We start from the raw sequence: 19982 nt of genomic DNA on the forward strand, positions 1-19982 counted from the left end.
GGCCGGCCGGGGGCGGCGGGGGCAGGGAGCCGCCGAGCGCAAATTCCTCCGCGCAGCGCGCCATTGACTGGACCCAGCAACTTATTTAAGGCTGGAGAGTGACACGGGGGCTCCTCGTCCGCCGCGCGGCCGGCATGCCGCGGGGGTGAGCGCCGCGCCGCGCTCGAGGGACGGCGCCCGCCCCGCCGGGGCTGCGGGACGGGGCGCCCGGGGCGCCCTGCCTCCTCCTAGTTTTTCTTTCCTTTCCTCTTCTTATTTTATTTTTTTTCCCTGGGCGGTGCGTTTATCCCCTGCCCGCGACCGAGCATGGAGCGGTACGACGAGGACGTGGCCCTGAAAGCCAGCAAGTTCCTGGAGGACCTGTCCCTCTACGAGCCGAGCCCGGAGGGCGCGTACGGCCGGGGCGGCCGCCGCGACCTGCCGCTGCACGCCGACCTGGAGGAGACCAAGCGGGTCATCGCGGCCCACATGACGGCGGAGCAGAGGGGCCGCAAGGCCAACGGCGCCGCGCCGCCCGCCGACGCCTTCCCCGGCGGCAAAGCCTACGCGCCCGGCGCGCCGCTCCGCGCCGCCGCCGAGCCGCCGCCGGCCGCGGGGCCGCCGTGCTGCGAGGAGGGGCTCTGCACCCGCTCCGAGGTGGCGCTGCCCTGCTACAGCGGCTTCGCCGACAAGGGCAAGCGCTACTCGGCCGAGGGCTACCGCTGCGGCGCCTACGAGGCCGGCTACGTGGCCAAGGGCGGCGGGCGGGCGCCCGACGGCAAGTACGGCGCCGCCAGCCCGCGGGCCAGCCTGGCGGCCGCCGCCTCCCCCGGCCCCGAGCACGGCAAGTTCTCCAGCCCCCGCTCCAGCCTGGGCGGCGCGGCCGCGCTGCCCTACGACAAGTTCTCCAGCCCCCGCTCCAGCCTGGTGGTGCCCGGCGCGGACAAGTACGGCAGCCCCCGCGCCAGCCTGGTGCAGTACGACGGCGCCGCCCTGAGCCCCCGCTCCAGCTACGCCAGCACGGCCAGCGACACCAGCAAGCACTCCAGCCCCCGCGCCAGCCTCACCAGCTACGACGGCGGCAGCAAGCCCAGCAGCAACCGCACCAGCGGCATCAGCATGGGCTACGACCAGCGGCACGCCAGCCCCCGCTCCAGCACGGCCAGCCAGTACTCCGGCACCACCAGCCCCCGCTCCAGCTACTCGGACTCCAGGTACGGCCCGCCGGGCAGCGCGGAGCCGGACGCGGCGGGCGCCGCCGGGCTCTCCGTGGCCAGCCCCCGCTCCAGCGTGTGCGGCGCCGAGGGCTCCGGCGCCGGGCGCGGCGCCGCCGTGGTCAGCCCCCGCTCCAGCATCTCCAGCCAGAGCTCGCGCAGCTCGCGGGGCTCCATGAGCGCCTACCCCGAGCTGCAGCTGCCCTCGCCCCGTGCCTCCCTGCTGGGGCCGAGCCTGCAGGACGACGGCGCCGCGCCGGAGCTGGCCGACGTGTACCACAAAATCCGTGCCCAGTCCCCGCCGCGGCGCGAGCAGCAGCAGCCGGCCGCGCCGGCCCCCGACGCGGCTCCCCCCTACACCTACAGCCCGACAAAAGGCTCCGCTTCGGCTCCAAAATTCAAGCTTCCCTACCAGGTGACCCCGTGCCGGGAGAGCGGCCCCAGCCAGGCGGAGAGGCGGCTGGAAGCGCTGACGCTGGAGCTGGAGAAGGAGCTGGAGATGCACATGAAGAAGGAGTACTTCGGTGAGTGGCTCCGCGCGGYGCCCGGGGACCTCGGCCAGCGCGGCGGCGGCCGCCCGCAGGGCCTCGCTTGCGGGTAGCTCTGCCTCTGGCGAGATATGGTGCTCGGGGCTGTTCTTGGACCCATTACCGCCGAAGTCGCTGGTCGTCCGTTGAAAAGCCTGGATCGCTACGTACCTTACGTTTTCCTAATTGCTGTCCGAAGCGTTTGCACTGCGGCGCTCTTACCTGGTGTTTCTCTCTCCTGCCTATCTCTTACAATTTGGTGGAACTTATAGCGTTTTCCCTTCCAGGTGCGATAGGAAATTTGTCTAAAGTAGTACAGAAGCTGTTTGTGTGATCAGGGGTCAGACTGATTTGTGTTTGCATGCTTTTCGAGCTGTCAGAGCCTCCACAATAAGCTCTKGCATCCTTGAGGTTATGGTGTTTTTAATCGTGTTCTCAGGCCATCTGTGATATTTTAATTTCTGTAGATGAGCTGGACCAGTGCCTCGTTCAGTAAAATCTTTGACCTTGCTCAGAGTGCTTGTGGGAGCCCATGGTGCTGTTTCTGGTCCGTGAGGCCTTGCAGGGCTTCACTTAGTTATCGTATGAGTCTGGCAGAGTTTGGATTTCTCAGAGAAATGAGAGGAGTCTGGAGGAGAGGATACCTCTCCCTGTCCCTAGTGAAGCTGAGTCAGCCTGTTGAGGGTTCTCCTTAGCTTCTTGCTTTGTAGAACAAAGACAATGTCTTTAAACAGGTGAATGCATTTTGTAGTTGCACTGTTTAGAATAAGCTCCCTCGTGTTTCTTGCTTTCTAATGAATGGAAAAGGACAAGATGCCTGCCTTCAAGAGTCCTGAAGTGTCCAAATACTGCCATATTCCTTACAGGTACTGGGACCTTCAAGATAAGTCCTTAGATATGCCAGATAGGGCAGAAGGATCGTGGTGGCCTTCAGAAGTGGCTTACATCCCTTGCTTGAATTAGGGATGTGGGTTCTGGGAGCTCTGTGTGCAGCGCTCACATAGCAGAGTGAATAAGGTACAGAAGGACAAGGAGTCCGCTGATGCGTCAGTCTCCTGCTTGTGGCTGTGTCAGTGAATCAGTGGTACAAAGTGTGGCCTTGCAGGGGACAGTTCTCTCTCACAGCCTGTATGTGCTCACTGGGTGCTGCAAGGAGAGAGAGGCTTCACTGATGAGGTGTGATCTCTGATTGACACAAGAGTTACTGAAGATGGAGATGCATGTTAACTTGAAATGATCTGAGATCTTTTACTAAATTCAGTTCAGTATTAGTATGCCCTGTGTGGAACGGAGGAGTTGCAAGGCCCTGTAAGTGCAAAGTTGTGATCTGCAATGCAAGTAAGACAGATCTGTGAAGATCATCTGAGATAGTTGAGCAAGTACAAGGTAAACTTTGTTAATTGCATGTYGTTGTTTTTATAAGCTCTTGTGCCTGCACAAAGGAAACTGAGCACAGTGCGTGTTTACTACCTGTCTTACCCTCCTTCCTCTGTTTAGTGCAGAGATGAATAAGAAAGCTGATTGTCATCTACTGTGTCTTTTGCAATGTCTAGCACCTGGTGTGAGGCTTTAAGGGGTTGCAGGAACATAATCAGCTGAGGATAATAACTGATAACTTCTTAGTATCTGCAGAAGCTGGCTGGGGGTGTTAACATGAATCAAAAAATGTTTGCCTCCTAAATTTTGGTGCAGTGCAGTGGAAGATGGAGAACCAAGATATATTTGGAGGAAGAAGTGTGAGTTATAACTGCCCTAAGCCTCTGGGAAGGGTTTCTTGTGGCCAGAGGGGCTGAGTGTGCAGTGAGGAAGCCTGGGTGGAATCAGCGACTCCAGGAGGAGCCTGGGGAATGAGTTCTGGGTGGGTTTTTCTTTTCATTTTTTTCAGTTTGTAAGGATTTGCCTGTTGCAAGTGTCGCTACCTGCAGGTATATTCTCTGGGAACATGTTGCAACATGCCCTAAGCTTTGGCAGATGTGGTCTGTGTCAGATCAGCAGTAGYAAGCTTACACCTTCGTGCTTAGGAAGTGTGTATGCCAGCTGCCCTATAGGTATTTGTTATTGTAGTGGCACAAAGAAGTGCCACTGTGACTTGCGCTCTATAAGCACTTAAAACCTAGAAAAATCAGGGTGTTTACAGGATTGATTTCTGTGAGATGCTGATGTTTTAGTAAGTCCTAATGGGCTTGATCCTGCAGGTCTGATTCAAATCAGCTGCTGAGATGAAGGGTGAGGTTTGGCTAAGTAAGCGTGTCAGGGTTTGGCCTAATATGACTGCAGGCTGAAGGGTTAAAGATGAGGAGAGTGAGAACAGAAAGGAGAGAAGTCTGCTTATGGATGATATTAGAGCAGATAATGCAGACTGACTTCTCTGAGAGAGTTTTAAACAGTGTTAATAAAGGAAGGCTGGTAGAAATGCATTGATTTATATTCCAGCCCAGTGTCTTTGCTTGCCTGTTCATTGCTTCCCTTAGCACTTGCCTGATATGCTTAGAAGGCAGTCACAGAGTATCTGGTAGGACTTCAGATACCTGGGATACCCTTGGAAGACAAAAATACTGAGCCTAACAGACTAACAAAGTAGCATGAGCTGAGCAGATGGTTTAATACTCCTTCATTAGATGAGATGAATTGTCTAGTGAGTAAATGCTCATATTGTGATGCTGCTAATTTTACCATGACCACTCCATAGCCCTCTCTCCAAACAATCCTTGTTGCTTTGTCTGCTCAAAGTGAGGGCTACTCTACGTGGAACTATTCCATTATACTATCCACAGGCCATTCTATTTTGTCTTATGTCCAAATGCTACTTTAAAAAATTGAACAGTGAATTATTTTGAATTTGAGGTCAAGTGACTAATCAGTCCTCTTTGGAAGAGGAATAATTCTAAACTGCATTCATTTTGTTTGTGGGTCTGTGTGTCTGGGTGTTCCCCTAACCACAGCAGTGCTGGCAATCCCTGGCTGCCTTCCCTCACTTTGCTATTCTAATTCAGAAGAAGTCTCCAATCTAGGGAAAAATAAAATACATGGTGGAGATGTGGTCTTGCCTTTTCTCTTTGCTTACATGGGGATCCCTGAGGAAGTGCAAGTACCTCCCTCTTTGGGGAGGTGAGGGGCTTGGGCTTTCTGTATTCCACTTCTGCCTGGAGAAGTCACCAAAACGCAGATGACCACAAGGCATTGGTGGAGCAAATGAGAAGGGAGAAGAGGCACTCATGGCTCTTGTCTGCACTCAGTGGAAGCATGAGAGCCTTAGTAGAAGTATATGAAGAGAAGGGGCAAGAACTGGTCCTCTAGCAGTGTTCCCCAGGCAGTGGAAAATTGGGTAATGTTTTTTGCCCATGGGGGGCTGCCTCTGTGCCCTAAAAGGGTAGGCAGCCTTCTGGAAATCACATAGGACCCCAGAAGCCATCCAGGGCCTTCTTGACTCATGGAGCTGACATGTAGACAGGATGCATACAGTAGTCTGACCCTCAGAAGGGTCTCTGGGGGAGCCAGGAAGTGGGTAACCCAGCAGGTCCAGAGAGCGAGCAGCCAGGCCTGCCTGTGCTATGCTTCTGCGAACTGCTCTAAGCTGTGTTTTGTTTTTCACTGTGCTGGGGGCTTCTCTTTCCTGCCTCACCTTTTCCATCCTTTCCTTTCTTATGGCAGGCTTGAGTGTATCTGTAGAGAGAATGAAAACATTGTTCCATAGTTGGTTTAATCTGACCTAAGATGACAGCTCTGCAAAAAGAGCAATTGCTCCATCTTCCCTACCCTCGGCTGCACAGCTGAGAGGTAGTAGCCTGCTGCTTCCAACTGCTACCACCAGCACATTGCAGCCACATGCACTCTCTGATCTTACTGAAAACCAAGCCCACAAAAAAGGAAGTGGAGGAGAAAAGGGCTTTTTGACTGGATCAGCGAACTGTTCTGATTCACCGTGGCAATGTGATGGCTAGATCTGACGCAGAGGAAAAGGTAGCTGCAGAAGGCATCAAAAGGATGAGGCCATTCCTTTGGCAGCAGCCTACAGTTAGGCTGGTTAAAGCTGTAAGGCTCAATTCCTCTTGTAGCTGTACCTCCTTACTCTGCAGCCCATTCCCCAACCGCATCATGCTCTGTGAGACTCTCTGCTTCTTTGAAGGTATTGACAATTTGGTAAATATGCTCGGTTTAGTGACAGATGCTGAGAAGAGAAGGAATAGAAAAGTAACTTCATTCACTTCCATAAATGTTCTCAGCTAGGCCTTTATACGTGGTGGGCTAAGTTGTCAAAGTTGAGTTTCATGGATGTTTTAAATTGAATGTACATCTTAAGGTGTCAACAAGATACTTGTGAATGTTGGAAACTCATCAGCTCAGACACTAACTTAAATTCTGTGTGCTCTGTAGAACTCTTTAGTCTGATGTCTAGGTGTTGAAAGAGAGTTAGAGGAGAAATGGGTTTTTGGCATGCCCATTAAAATCAAAACAGTCTTTTTTGAGACTGCCTGCCTACTGCTTGTCATTTACCGGACAGGGAAATGTCATTGTGTTGAACAGTCATGCTGATGTGGTGGTGTTTTAGAGCAAGACCTCACTATGTCCTGTGACTCCACAGGTGTACTGTCAAAAATTGAAGGAGAGTTAGAGGGGCATAGGCAGCAATTGCATGCTTCTGTGCAGCCCCGCATGAGTTGCCGTTGTAGCTGCCCATGCTGTGCTGCAGCCGTCATTCAAAGAAGACTGCTGTTTTCAGTCGGGGTGGAAGGATCCAGTGCAAGAAGAGATTTACTGTCTCACCATCTTGACCTAAAGAGGAACCTGAAAAGGAATTGTGAATGTTGGGAGGTGGAGGGAGAGGAAATTGTTTTTGTCTATGCAAAGTCTAAAGAAAGACAAGCAGTAGTTGCAATTTTTCTGACATTAATACATTTGATGATAATACTGTACAGTGTTCCTTCGTTAAGGGCTTTCTCCCCAGCTCTGTTGGGCATCCAGAGTGTCTTCCCACCTCTTGCTGCTTACTGCTTTGTGCTTGGTGTCTCTCAGTTTGTATATCTCTGATGTGCAGAATATGCAAAGTACTTAATGAGAAATAACTGGTCCTGTCACAGTGAGCTGTCATCTTTCTTTGTCTTCCAAAGGTAATTCCACGTGACTCTGCCATCTTGGGGAAGACAGCCTTTCTTGGTACCCAATACAAGGTTGCAGTAAGCAAAGCAGGGAGTTGTTTGATGTCTCAGGATGAGATGCGAAGTCCAAATTCTGTTAATTGTAGTAATCTGTCCAGTAAAAGTGTATTCTTACTCTGACAAGTAAGCTTGATTTTTTCCAGATAAGATATCCTCGATCTTTCCAGAAGGCCACCCACTAGTACTAGCAAATGTTTTTGGAGCACCACCAGGAAACACTGCTGCTAACATGCTATTCAAAAGCCTTTGGCCTGATGTGTAGGTGAAGGGAGGGAGTACATATCTAGATGCATCCAAACATTTTCCTACACTTTATTTGCATAGTTATCCATACAAATCCATTTCTTTGAGAAATTTTACTGGCGTGACAAGATTGACTTTTGAGCACTGGAATGTACTTGCAAGTTGTGTTGTATTTTCATGTCTGTTTTGTGAGCTCTGTCTCTGATACTATGCTCTGAGATGATAGGCAGTGTAGTACAGGTCTCTGGATGCATGTGCATGTGAGCGAGCGGTGCTGCTGTATATGACTATGCTTGACTGTAGAAGAGGGATGAAGAGCTTTAGCAAAGAGTGTGAAAAGTGTGGTAAGTGAGAAGGTYTGGAACTTGAGGATAATATAAAGGGAGGAACGAGTAGGAGGGTGTGGGGAAAGAGCGTAAAGGTAGTGAGGCTGATGCAAAGAAATGATAAAAGCAAAGTAATGCTGCTGTTGAAAAAGAAGTCTTATTTTTGTATGTAGTATGAAATGTCGTAGGAAAACGTGGGAGTGGCCCCAGATGGTTTGTTGAAATCCCTGCTAGGCATATATACATTCCTGACTCTAACTGAAGTTGGAAAATGATAGACCATGTAATAGGGAGAGAAGAGAGATGCAGAATGTAATATATGTTACATTAGTGTGTGTACTACTTATGTAATGTGCATACAAATAACATGTATTAAATGGAAAGTTGAGTGACCATAACTCTCACAGAAGCTCTTATTATAATCAGACACAACTGCTTTCTTCCTTTCAGCTGCAGGAAACTTGACTGTGAATAGGGCTTTTTGATGGCTTAGGCTTTTTGTCTTGTTTGTTTTCCTCTGTGTTGGGCATGCGTTTAACCGAAGTAGTATGTGTTCAGCGTGCTTTTAACCTTTGGTTCAGTTTTGTGTTGTGATAAAAGCACTGGATGCAAAGGATGATGGTGATTTCAAAACAAACAAAAAAAAACTAGCCACATGTTTTATTGGCACTAACATAAAATATGGTTTCTGGTAGGGATTTGGGTATACTATAGAGCTGGTATGAGCATACGCTCTGTCATGATATAACAAGTCTTAGTTTAATTGTTAGCCTTTTCTGTCACCATATGGTTTGGAAGATCTACCCCTGTGTTCATACCTCTTTGAACATCATAACTTTTTTTTTTAAGCCATGTGCTGATGCAGCCCGTTTGTCGAGGGGGAGGGGAGGAATGAACCACGCAGCTCTACAGATTGTAAATTATCTGCTTTATTTCTGTTCAAAGTATATATGGATAAGGAACTTACTTTTGCCTATCTCAAAGAGTTTGCATTCTTGTGAAAAGGCTGTTGGTTTGCAAGGGTTGAGTGCAGTCCATGCTTTAGTTCGCTTTGGTTTGGCATGTGCTATGCAATGGGTAATTCCAAAGCCACAGGGCTTCTGTGTAAAACACTAAGCAATTCATTAGATCTGTTCATTTTTTGGGACACAGTCACAAGTTCCAAGCCAGATTTATATTGGATTCCTAAAGTAAGAGCTAGTCAAATTCCCAGAAGTAATGCCAGGCTTTTATCCTCTATCCTACCCCCCACCCCCAGCCAACCCAGCCATGTACACCCTCTAGAGGGGTCGAGGAAACACCCTAAGCAACATTCAAAGTGGAAAAAATGTTTATCTGAGTTTAGCTTCTATTAGCAGTTGTTTGCTTAGCCTCTGTGCTTGACCCTCTACCAAGATTTGTGTGTGTGAATGTCCCATTTTGATGTTAAATCACACTCTAAAAATTCATACATGTTAGTGTGTGAATTAGGAGTAAAAATAATTTAATAGATTCTGTGGTCAGTCTGTTTGGAAGAGTTAGAAATAAGACTGGGTTTTTTTTTAAAAAAAGCACAGAGTTGTCAATTATAATGTTATAATGTGATTCAAGTTAACACTTTAATAGAAAGTTTCTCTCAAATTATGTAATTTCTATGTTTAGAAGAATAGTCCTAGTGCCTTTGAATCAGGATTTCTGTTCTGCTCTTGTTCTCCTTCTGTGCCTTTTTTTTTTTTTTTTTTTTTTTTTTTTTTTTTTTTTTTTTTTGTGTGTGTGTGTGGCAGCAGCAGAGATACCAATCTAGGCTGAAATCCTTGGTATCTAATGATTAATAAACTAGAGGATAAGTGTCTCTGTGACAGCCATATGGATATTGAATGTTTAGAAAGCCTTCAGAGCAAGAGATTTTACCAAATACTAAAGAGAAAGGAAAAAAAAAGTCTGGGAAAGTAATTTTCAGATGTTTAAAAAATGCTGTTCAATAGAAGGGAAATAACAGCAGTAAGTCAAAACATTTTTAGTTTTGTGTGAGTAAACAAAAAGCTCTGGGCCTGGCCTCCTAGCTACATCTTAAGTCCTGAAAGCTATTGAAAGACAGCACTTGATGGTCTTGGTAGTGCATCTGCAGAGTGGATTTCAGGTTCTCTTGGGCCCCCCTCCGCAGCAGCTCGAGCATGATGCCCAGCTCTGAGCTGTGCAGTGCTGGAGGGCTTTCACTGTTTGGTAGGAGGCATGGTGCCCCGTGAGTCCTGGAGGGCTCTGGTGCTTGTGGAAGGGCTATAAGCCTGTGATGTCCTTTTTTGTGCTGTCAGGTGAGGGTCTGGCTGGCCAAATGAGTGCTTGGGCTGCCACTCCCTGGGGACAAGGCTCCCAGGGCTCTTGTCCCCTGTGGGCCTCCTTGCAGGAGGCTGTGGGGCTGCTGGCCTGAGAGCATGTGAAGTTGCTCTTAGTCTTTCAAAGTGTGTGCTGTTGCAGCATTTAGCAGTGGGGCAGTTCTTCTGCTGGAGTTAGTTGTGTCCAGAAGTGTTGCTTAACCTGTGGCTGAAGAAACCAAATGTCTCCTACAGTATGATACAGTATATGATTTATGCCAAACCTGGATAAACTGCCTCTTTCCTGGCGGTGTTGGGACTATGTGATGTAAAGCAAGATTGAAGCAACAAAAGAAAACCAGGAGTGTCCGTGTTTGTCTGCAAGCTTTATTGCTAGCTTAGAAATGCTTATGCTATTTAGTCATTTTGGAGTACTACATTCAACTGCTTGAAATGTTCAAGTTCTGACAGGAAATAGGTATCTCAAGCCTGTGTGATGTGGCATCCCTTGGAGATATTCCAAGGGTGTGATCTGCTCCTGTTGAAGTTGGTAGCAGACTTCCTGTTAACTTGGGAGCAGAACCATCCTTCAACTGTTAACAAAATTAGAAGATGTGCTAATTATTGACCAATAAATGTCAGTGCTTGGCTGAATTTTTATATGAATTTATCACTGTGCTTCTGTGGATGCCATTTCTTGAAGTGGATCCCCCCTCCACCGCCCACACTATATCTCTTGTGGTACAAGTTTTCCCTTTCTATTAACCTTACTGTGTTGTTTTAACTCCCTATCAGTGTAGCCTTGTTTGCTAGATGCACTCTGAGACAGAAGAGCACAAGAAAATGTCTAAGCAAGCCATATCTCTTCCAGCTGGAATATTTCATTGTCTGAAACTTCATTCCTTGGTTTTGGAGCAGTTTTACTAAATCTCTACTGTCACATTTATGTGTTCCAGCAAACTTTTAAGAAAAGGCCTATGACTCATTAAGGGAAAAAAAAAAAGCCCAATGCATCAGAGCACAGACATTCATTTAGTGCTCAGCTAAGAACTACTGTATGTATAAAACATGTAGAGACTTACACAAGCAGACTTAGATAGGGGTAAGGATTTATTGCTAAGGACACCTACTTCCAAATTTGAGATCCTGGAAAAATCCCACTCAGCAGGTTTTGGGTGCCTAAAACTTGTAGGCACTTGGGTTTAAACCTTCTCATTGCCTGTGTTTAAGCTGTAATTGTGCACGTGTGCTGACAAGGGCAGTTTACCTGTTTTGTCTTGCATGGCTTAGCTGAAAGTTTTGACCATTTTTTATTTCTGGGAAAAGAGGGCAATGGTGATGGCTACTGGGTGATTTGGAAGAAGAGATCTTGTTTGGTTGATTTAATGGTTGTAGAAGAAGAGGCTTTACCCCCTGTGACAGGAGTTGTTCTGAGCACTTTTCCTGGAGGATGTCTGATATAAGGTATATTTCAGCTTGGTAATTTAAGCACAAGACTTGGAGGACTCCACTGTTATGTAACTGATGTGTTCCATATCCAACAGTGACAAAACTGCTTGAAGTCCTCCAAGGCTGAAGCAGAGAAATGATTTGAGTCCCACACCTGGAGAGGGGCACCTCTGAGCTTGAGCATGGCTCCTGGCCCTGCCATGACCAGTGCCACTGACACGCTCAGCCCAACATGGGGCCTGCCAGCTAGCATGGATATACCACTCCCTGTGTGTGTGGTGCAGGTGTGCTCCAAGTTTCCCCTGTGCTTAGTTTTTTGGGAGCTTAGTTACCTAACAAAGATACTGTGAAATCCTCGAAGTGCCAAAATGTCCATAAACGACAGCAACCTGGATAGATTATCCAGAGCCCCATCTTTGTAAGAAAAGTAAAGCAGGAGTGTAAATGCCTTCTAGTGCTGACTCCTTAGAAGTTTATACTGAAGATGTGCAAAGTGTAGTGATGGGAAGTCAAATAATTTTGAAGAGGGATATGATGTGGTTGGAATAATAACACAAATACTCAAGACTGTAGTCAGGTGAGATAATTAATTCTAATGTCTGTAACTGCAGGCAGCAGCACTGAAATGAGTCTAGTTTGTGAGGATTAATTCATGCATTTGTGGATACTTCGAGATCTGCAGGGAAGGCAGTGTGCAAGTGTAAAGAGTATTAATACCATATTGTCAAAATAGGGAGTGGATTAAGTGAACAATGAAGAATCAGTTAGTAGGTTGCACAAAGTCAGGTTTGGGTAGATATCATTGTTCTTCTAAGTGTTTGGCTGAACAAGATGCATTTCAGTTCAGAACATACAGTTTCAGAAGATCTGCTGGGGATTTTCTCATGTTTTCATGTCCATCCCAACATTTGTTTAATTGGTTAACAGTTTCACTTAAGACACCACAGAACTTCTGGAAAGTGAAAACAAGATTTTTTTTTCCTTTTTTATGTGGCCATTTGAAAAAAATCAGAACCTTTCAAAGCTAGAGAAGAGAAAATCCATTCCTAAGTGCTGTTTGAAAGTCATGCAGATTTAGATGCTTTTTGCAGTTGCTCCAGCTCACTTGGATCATACTTCTTGTGGTCCATGGGGACCCTGTGGCCTCTCTCAGGCATGGGAAAATTCCTTTTGTTCTGGAGGTCATTGCATAAACCTTTCTCCTGTGCTGGAAACTCATTCCTAAGTGTACCTGCTGGAAAGAATTGTGATCCTATGAGTAAAGCTTACGCACCAGAAGTTCAGTGGTTCTGCTGTGTTGTTCTTAACGTCCTTGAGTATTACCTTTGTGATGAAAATCCCAGCCTGCAGGGTTTCAGGGAGCATTAGGCAAGGTTGGTGCCTCATGGGTCAGCGGGGCATGTTGTTGGATTTAAAACACTTGGCCAGGTGACTGTTTTTCAATGTCCTGGATTAAACTACTAGTAACTGGAGGTCCATTTGTGACCAGTGAGGCCAGGTGTGCCTGGCGTTTTCATGTGCAAACCTGCATCATGCATGCAAATTAAAAGCATATCTGTGACTGTTGAAGGTATAAAAAGAAAGGAGTATGTGTATGCAGTCCTTGGCATGGTGGGTGTTTGGTCATATAGATCTTACTTGTCAAAGAACTACCTTTTTATTTCTTTAAAAAGGTCATGCAATTTTTGTTGAAACTTACCTTGCAGTATAGTCAGCATTTGATAGAAGTGAGAAGAAACAGTGTGTCAAATCTCGTGTTCCTTGTATTCCTGTGATAGCAGTAGAGTTGCAGTCATGTAACAGAGCAGAACTTGGCCTGATGATTGAAGTGACCAAAACAGAGCTTTATGTAATTGGATTGTAATTGGAAATCTCTGTTGAAAAGATTTTTTTTTTTTAACTGTAACAAATTAAGTGCTGACCTGACTGAATTGAGATGGCTGAAATGCTATGACTTGATCTTGTTTCCCTGGAATTGTGGAATGTGCTGTTGCCTTCACTAACATTAGAGTGGGATTTTGGCTTTTGTATTCTGTCTTTGCTCCTGGTGTGAAATTCCTACTAAAATCCATTTGTTTGGGCCAGATGTTGAATATTGCTGTGAGTGAGTGACTGGAAAAGAATTGCTGAGGGGAATGGTTCTGAGAAGTGGGGTAACACACAGACTTTGTCCCTCATCCTGAGATTCCTCTGCTCAAAAGAACTGTACTTATTGACCCAGCTACGTGCTATTGGCAGCTGCCTTGCTAGTTGTCATTGACATGAAATGCAGCAGGATTAGACCCATGATCTCCATTGACTGTCTCATCTTTCATTATTCTTTCCACTTCTGCAAGACTAGATCCATTCAAAGAGAATGTTGATGTTTCTAAATGAAAAAGAAGCAGCAAAAGATACTAGAGCCCAGCAAAATCAGCTGAGGTTCATAAAACTGCTGATTATACCAGGCAGTGGAAAAGAGCTGTAATTGGTAAAAATGTTGGTATGTCTGGGTCTTTCAGAGTGTTTCTTTGTGTCGTGACAGTTGCCATGCTTGTTAACCTCAAGTATCACAATCCTCAGGTGTCAACAAGGGAAACGAGTAATTTCTCAGAGGCATGCAAAAAGTTTTAATGAATGGCTGATACTACTGCAGCTGTTTTTTTGCCAAGCAGTTATGTGAAAATTCTCTGTAATTGGTGGGTTGCCCGTTTTTAATCAAAGCCATATTTTCCAGATTTAAATACTTGATAAAAAACACATTTGATTGTTGTACAGTTCTATTGGAGTCCAGATTTTGAGCTGGCCTGAGAAATAAGCATGTAATTTTTTGAAGCATAGGTTAGTAGCTGGTATTTTTAGAAAGTATGTTGGCTTGTTCTACCTGTTCTTGGCTTGAGCAGGGATGACCCTCTGTATTACAGCCCTGCAAATCAGGAGTGGTTCCACAGCAAATGATGTATTTGCACTGGAGGAAAACCATCATGGCTCAGGTGCAGGCCTTAGTGGCCTAATCCAGGGAAAAAAATATCTTGAAACTTCTTCCCCCAGTGCTATTGCATAACAAGGTCAGATTCTCACAGACGGGGGAAGAAGGTGTGATTGTGGAGCTCCAAATTGGTCAGATGATACAGAGAGCACTTCTACCAGGTGTTGAGAATGGAGGTGCTATGAATGTCCCTGTTGCAAGTCCATATTTGTCCTGTTCCCTATGCTCCGCGAGGCAGAAGACTGCCCTTTTGTTGAGTGATTTCAGATGTGTTTGTTTATGGTACAGTATTGTTAGGCCAAAAAACAAAAAMCAAAACTTTAAAATAGTGGAAGTTTTGCCTTAATTACAGCATTTTTAATCAAGGTTGAGCTTTTACAGATTTGACTATTTAATCTATATCCTTCCCTGAATTAGCATACAGGCTTGTTAGTTGGTCACTGGAAAGTGGAGAAAAAAACATAACTGAGTGGAGTAACCTTGCTCTTCTGGCAAGGACAACATCAACTTTATCTGGCAGAACATCACACACAGCATTTTCATGTATGTGCATTTTTATTTTGCCCGGTCATCTGCAGAATTTCTTTAATCCTTGCACCAGCTCTGGTTTTTGGCAGTTGATATATGAAGTGTTTGGAGGTTTTACAGTGGCACTTGAGGGAATTGTAGTTCTACTCTGGACATTTTGAAGTGTTAGATATAAACTTCTTGTAAGTAATACTAAATGTAAAGTCTCAATCACACATTAAAATATTGAAAAGGTGAAAAATTAACAATTGAACTACTACATTTTTAACAGAAGAAAAGGATGGTCACATTAGTTGCACTTAAGAAGGATCCTGCTTGGAACTTCACTTAATGGAGCAAAATCATCTCAAAATAAAAGTATGCACTAGACACTAATTAAATTTTTCTTTGGAAAATGTAGCTCTTACCTGACAAAATCCAGACCTCCTTCATTCATGACAGTCCTGTTCTTATGTCACGGGGACATCTTTGACCTGCTTCTGTCAGCTTGGAATCATCTTTAACTGTTTTTATTGCACCACAAGAGATCGAGGAATAAGTATTTGTTTTATTTTTCCCCTTCCTCTTTGCCTCTTCCACCCATCCTTATCTGTACCTTCCAAGATGTTTCTACTGTGGAGCAATTGGGTAGAAGGCTGCTTTGTGTTTTAGTTGTAAAAGCTGTGTGTTGTTTGCCTGAGAAGTTGACAGGCATTCATTTTTTGCAAAATTATGACAAATAACAAAGAGCAGATGCAGGTAATGACATAAAAAAGAACTCTAATGCTCTGTTACATTCTGTTGACCTTCTTCAGCTCATACAAAGCTAGCTATCATCATTTAATTCCCAAATCATTCAGCTGGTTTGCAGAAGATGAATTTATGGAAGATGAATGTGAATCCTAAGAAAACTCCCTATTGTGAAAGGTGGGATTGTGTTGTCTTAGGTCACTGAAGGGTCATTTTGAAGAGAACAGATTTGGAGACTGAATTTGACTCTTCTGCATGTGCATTTTGGGAGGGCAGGGTGGAGGCTGTGTTACTGCAGCTGTGGCAGGCAGTTCCCCAGGGTTGTGGTAAAGATTTGGAAGGGCTGCGAGTGCCCTCCTTTCCCTTCTCCATCTTGTCTGATCCACCATTGTAGCTTCCGTGTCCTGTTCCTTCGTGCATTCATGGAGGAGGTTTGGCTGCGCAGACCTCTGCTCCTTTCGAAAAGCACGGACGTTCAAAGCGGAGCTCTGGCTTCGTGTTCCCCCATGGGCTGACTTCTTTCTGCACCTCTGTGGGCACAGAATTCAGTTCCCTTCAATTAAAGGGTGTCCCCTTTGTCAGGGGCTTAGGCTCTTGTTTGCTCCCCGGTGCTTTGAAGTGGTATTTCTCCCCTTCCCAGCAAGAGTTGCGGTGGTTTTTTTTGCTTGCTTTCTCCTTTATTCTGCTTCGAACACGAGTTACATAAAGGTGTCGTCACTTGAACCTGGGCAGGAGGAATGAGAGAGACAGAAATGGGTGATGCTAATGACACCCGTTGGCCCTCTGATCTATACATGGTTATAGAGAGCTGTCTGACTCTGTGCTTACTGGGAATGTAATGCTTCCAAGTATTGCCATTCTTTTCTTTGATTGCCTTTTTAGCAGCAAAATAACCTTCTGCTCACTGTTTTTCCTGAAACTTATGGGACAAGGTATGGATTTCAGTGCTGGTTTATAAACAACTAGTGCAAGGCTTATGAGCAGAATCTCTGTGTTATTTTTATACTCAAGTGTTGAAAGAGAGACATTACTGCACAGGGTCAGGGAATACAGCTGTGCTGTGAGATGTTGCACAGGCTGAAAGAACTAGGGAGGGCTGCCTGGCACTAACACGAGCACCACCTTCAAAATGGGTCATTGCTCAATTCAGAAAAGGAAAATCAAACCCATGGCAAGTTTGGTGCTTGTCAGCTTTGTATGATCACTGCATGAGGCAGGTGTAAGGTAAGATTTGCCCCTTGTTGTAGTTTCTGGCATGATGGAAATATGATACTCCACTAGCCAAATCCTATATATCCCCAAGAGCTTCACAGAGTGCCTGTGCCTTGAGGTAAAAGGAATCTGGACTGCCAGACCACGCTTTAAAAACAAAACAACAACAATCCCCATCCCTCATAGGTCAGAGTGTGGAGGAAAAAAAGAGGTAGCATGGGTTAGACTGAGGAAGTCTTCCATGGTGTACAAATTGACTTGGCTCTTGGGAAAATGCTGGAACGATGCTTTCTCGGCCTCTGTTCCATACCTTAGAGGAATACAGGCCAGTGAAGGACTGGCCCAGAAAGAGGGGAACCTTAGAGGCTGATCCGCATTATTCACAAAGCGAAACTTTGAAGATCCTCCAAGTGCAGACTTGTAGATCGGTTTCCCGGTGTGCCAAGTGTGTGAAGCTCTGCCTTTACCTAATTTCTTTGCTTGCCACTTCGCAGGATCTTTGTTTAGTTTCCTTACGGGGGTTGCTGGCAGGAAGAGTGGAGCAGCTCGGAGCCATCTATTTGCAGATGTGGCTTCAGCAGTGGCCTGGCTCTGAGCACCCCAGCCTAGATTGTGGCTAATCTATTTCTATAGATTACAGAAGGGAAAAAAACATTAAAAAAGAAAACCTAAGCTTAAGGCTAGCCTTGGACTCCTTCATGAGCAGAGCTTCCTTTTGAAATTATTGGGTGCTTTGCTTGATTAGACTGGCAGAACTGGGCAACTCAACGTTATGTTATTGCTGGGTTAGAGAAAGGTTGTGCCACAGTGTTCAGGGGAAGTAGAGTTTCTTTTGGTTTTTCTGACGGAGTACCCCGTGAATAACAAGCATTTGGTTTAGAACTCTTTCATTTCCAAACAGGTCAGCCTGTACAGGGTACCTGTGCAGAAAATTTCTAACCTTGTTTAGTAGACTGAGAAATTGAAGACCAGTCTGCCCTGGGTCAGGACAGTGTGTGGAACTTGCTGACCTGACTTCACCATTCTTCAACAATGTTCTGTAACTTTATGTCCCCTTTAGGGACCCTAAATACATGGCTGAATCCCATCCTTAGGACCTGGAAGTCAGTGGCAGCAGCCCTAGCATGACATGTAGGCTCTGGGCTGTACCCGAGAATACATAACTAGACACAAAGATCAGCTGAACATGAATTCACAAATGTCAGGGTAACAAGTCATACAAGTTAGGTTATGTGGGTTTTTTTCATTTTTCTCCTTTTACATCCAAGTGTTTTCTTCCTCCAGCTCTTCCATACCAGGCAGTTCCTGTAAACTGCATGGCAGAGGGAGGATGATGTGCACCAACTGATGCAGATAGTTGACATTCCTTTCTTATTCCCTTCTGTGTGTGTGTGTGTGTGTATTTTTGATGGGGTGAGGGAAAGTACAGGACAGCGGGATAGGGTGGACCCTGCCTTAACTCCTGTCACTTTTTAAACTGCAAATAAAAATGGCTAATCTAGAGGGATGAATTCCTTTTTTCATCCTCTCTTCATCTGTCTGCTGTCAGGCAACTGAGTGCAGGACACTTGCATATTCTTTGGCCTTTAAAAGCTCTCAAGCCCTGCTCTCTGCAAGGATATAGCTGCTGTGGTCCCTCACGGTTGCTGCTAGTTTTCCTGAGGTCTCTAAAACTAGAGGAAGAAACATGCAGTAATGTGGTGAGGGGAGCAGGGTCTTTGGAGGATGTATCAGTCTGGGCATGCTTCCAGGATTGTCTTCTGCAGCTGGGCAACTCTTGAGCCTGTTTGACAAGTGCACTTAAGGAACTTTTAAATCAATGACTGACATAAAATGCATCAGTATTTTCATATCTCTCTCTCTCTCTCTTTTTTTTTTTTTTTTTTTTTAAAAACTTTTCCTATATGAAGGCATTGTTTGTTGGTCCAGAACTGCCAGCAAGGGGTTGTAGTGGAAAGTGTGATCTGAAAGTGAAAACTACTTTGTCTTCATGTTGAACTTTGTAACTATAACTTAGCTACAGGGGATGCTAGGCCATAAATTCTGTTTTCCTTATATTCATTTTAAATTGGATTAGAACCACAGCCAAACTGTAGAGAAATTGATAGGAGTCTTTCTTTCAGCTTCAGGAGGTTTAGATTAGACCTGCCTCCTGTGATACTGGGAGTTCGGATTTGAACTTAATAGTGGGATTCGAGCTTTCTAGGTTTCTTTTTTCTAGTTCCCCCTCTCTCCTCCCCCCCTCCCCCAAATGAGGGTAATTACACAGCCAAGTGGTAAGCCTGGGTATGTATAAATATCCCCTTAAATGGTAGAGGTCCCTCTTTTGGGGTATGATCTGTTTCTTAGGCATCATCAAGAGAAAGCTGTTAAATACACGGGAAGTCCCATTTTAAGTATCAGCAGTGATAGCAGCCAGGATCTCTGTATGCTGCTGTTGCAAACTTAGTTTTCTGTACACCACACTTCATCCTGTAACATCGTTGTTTTGAAGAAAGTAACTGCCAGCCATAAAAGTACTCGCTAAGCCCACAAACGCCGTTTACTGAATATTTCGGAATACACAGCTTGCAGCTTCTCACCGAGCAGTTGACTTAAGAAAACAGAGTAAGCATTGTCTTGGGGTATAAATTAGAATAAGACTGACTCCAAGGTAAAATGTGAGTATTTCATAACAAAGTCTGATGTTTGTTTTTTATCCTGCAGCTCAGGGCTAGGGTGCTGATTTTATGGCTAGCAAAAAGAAAGTGAAGTAAGGCTTTGTTCTGTGCAGGCTGGAGTGTAGATGTGAACAGAACACTCCATGTGCTTAATCCTGAAGAGGAATAAAATATTTAAGGTTTTCTTCCTTGCCCCAAAGACTCCAGGATCAGGTCACTGAGAAATAGTAGGAGATAGTGTATTGTCCAATACACTATGGGAGGAAAGGAGAATTTTGAGAAAGGACCCATGAAATAAATCATTGTCTGGGGAATTTAGTATTTCATTTTGAGCTGAAGGTCTTTCTACTGCTATTAGATACTTGGATTTTAATTTTGTCTCTTTCAACAGAGAGAAGGTAGTTATCTGTCAGTATTTAAACCTAGTCTTATAAAAGAATGCAGCTTTCTTTTTTTTTTTTTCTAGACAAGGTGTAAATTGCTCAGCTAACCTTTACGTGCTGTCATGATTTTTTATGGCATGTGAGTTAGAGCAAGGAAACATATTCTGCCTGCATTCATCCTGCCAGAAACCCACATGAGCCATTCCTGTCAGCCTGAGTCCCTGAAATCAGTCAAACATAAAAGCTAAGGCTTCTATCAGATGAAAACTATTTGGGAACAACCATTTAAACCCATCACTTAGTTTTGCTTGCTTTAC

The 19982-nt window shown here is 45.4% G+C and overlaps 1 pseudogene across 1 annotated transcript in view; it reads left to right on the forward strand.

The window, feature by feature from the left end:
- The first annotated feature begins 8 nt into the window (after positions 1–8).
- The window catches only part of LOC146595104 (Wilms tumor protein 1-interacting protein homolog pseudogene), a 34777-nt pseudogene continuing 14803 nt past the window's right edge, over positions 9–19982 (forward strand). Inside the window, exon 1 of the transcript XR_014896028.1 lies at positions 9–1717. The product of XR_014896028.1 is annotated as a Wilms tumor protein 1-interacting protein homolog pseudogene (transcript). The remainder of the gene's footprint in view (positions 1718–19982) is intronic.

The sequence above is a fragment of the Rhea americana genome, unplaced genomic scaffold, assembly GCF_003343005.1.
Source record: "Rhea americana isolate MKP2758 unplaced genomic scaffold, rheAme1 scaffold_24, whole genome shotgun sequence".
Classification (NCBI taxonomy): Eukaryota; Metazoa; Chordata; class Aves; order Rheiformes; family Rheidae; genus Rhea; species Rhea americana.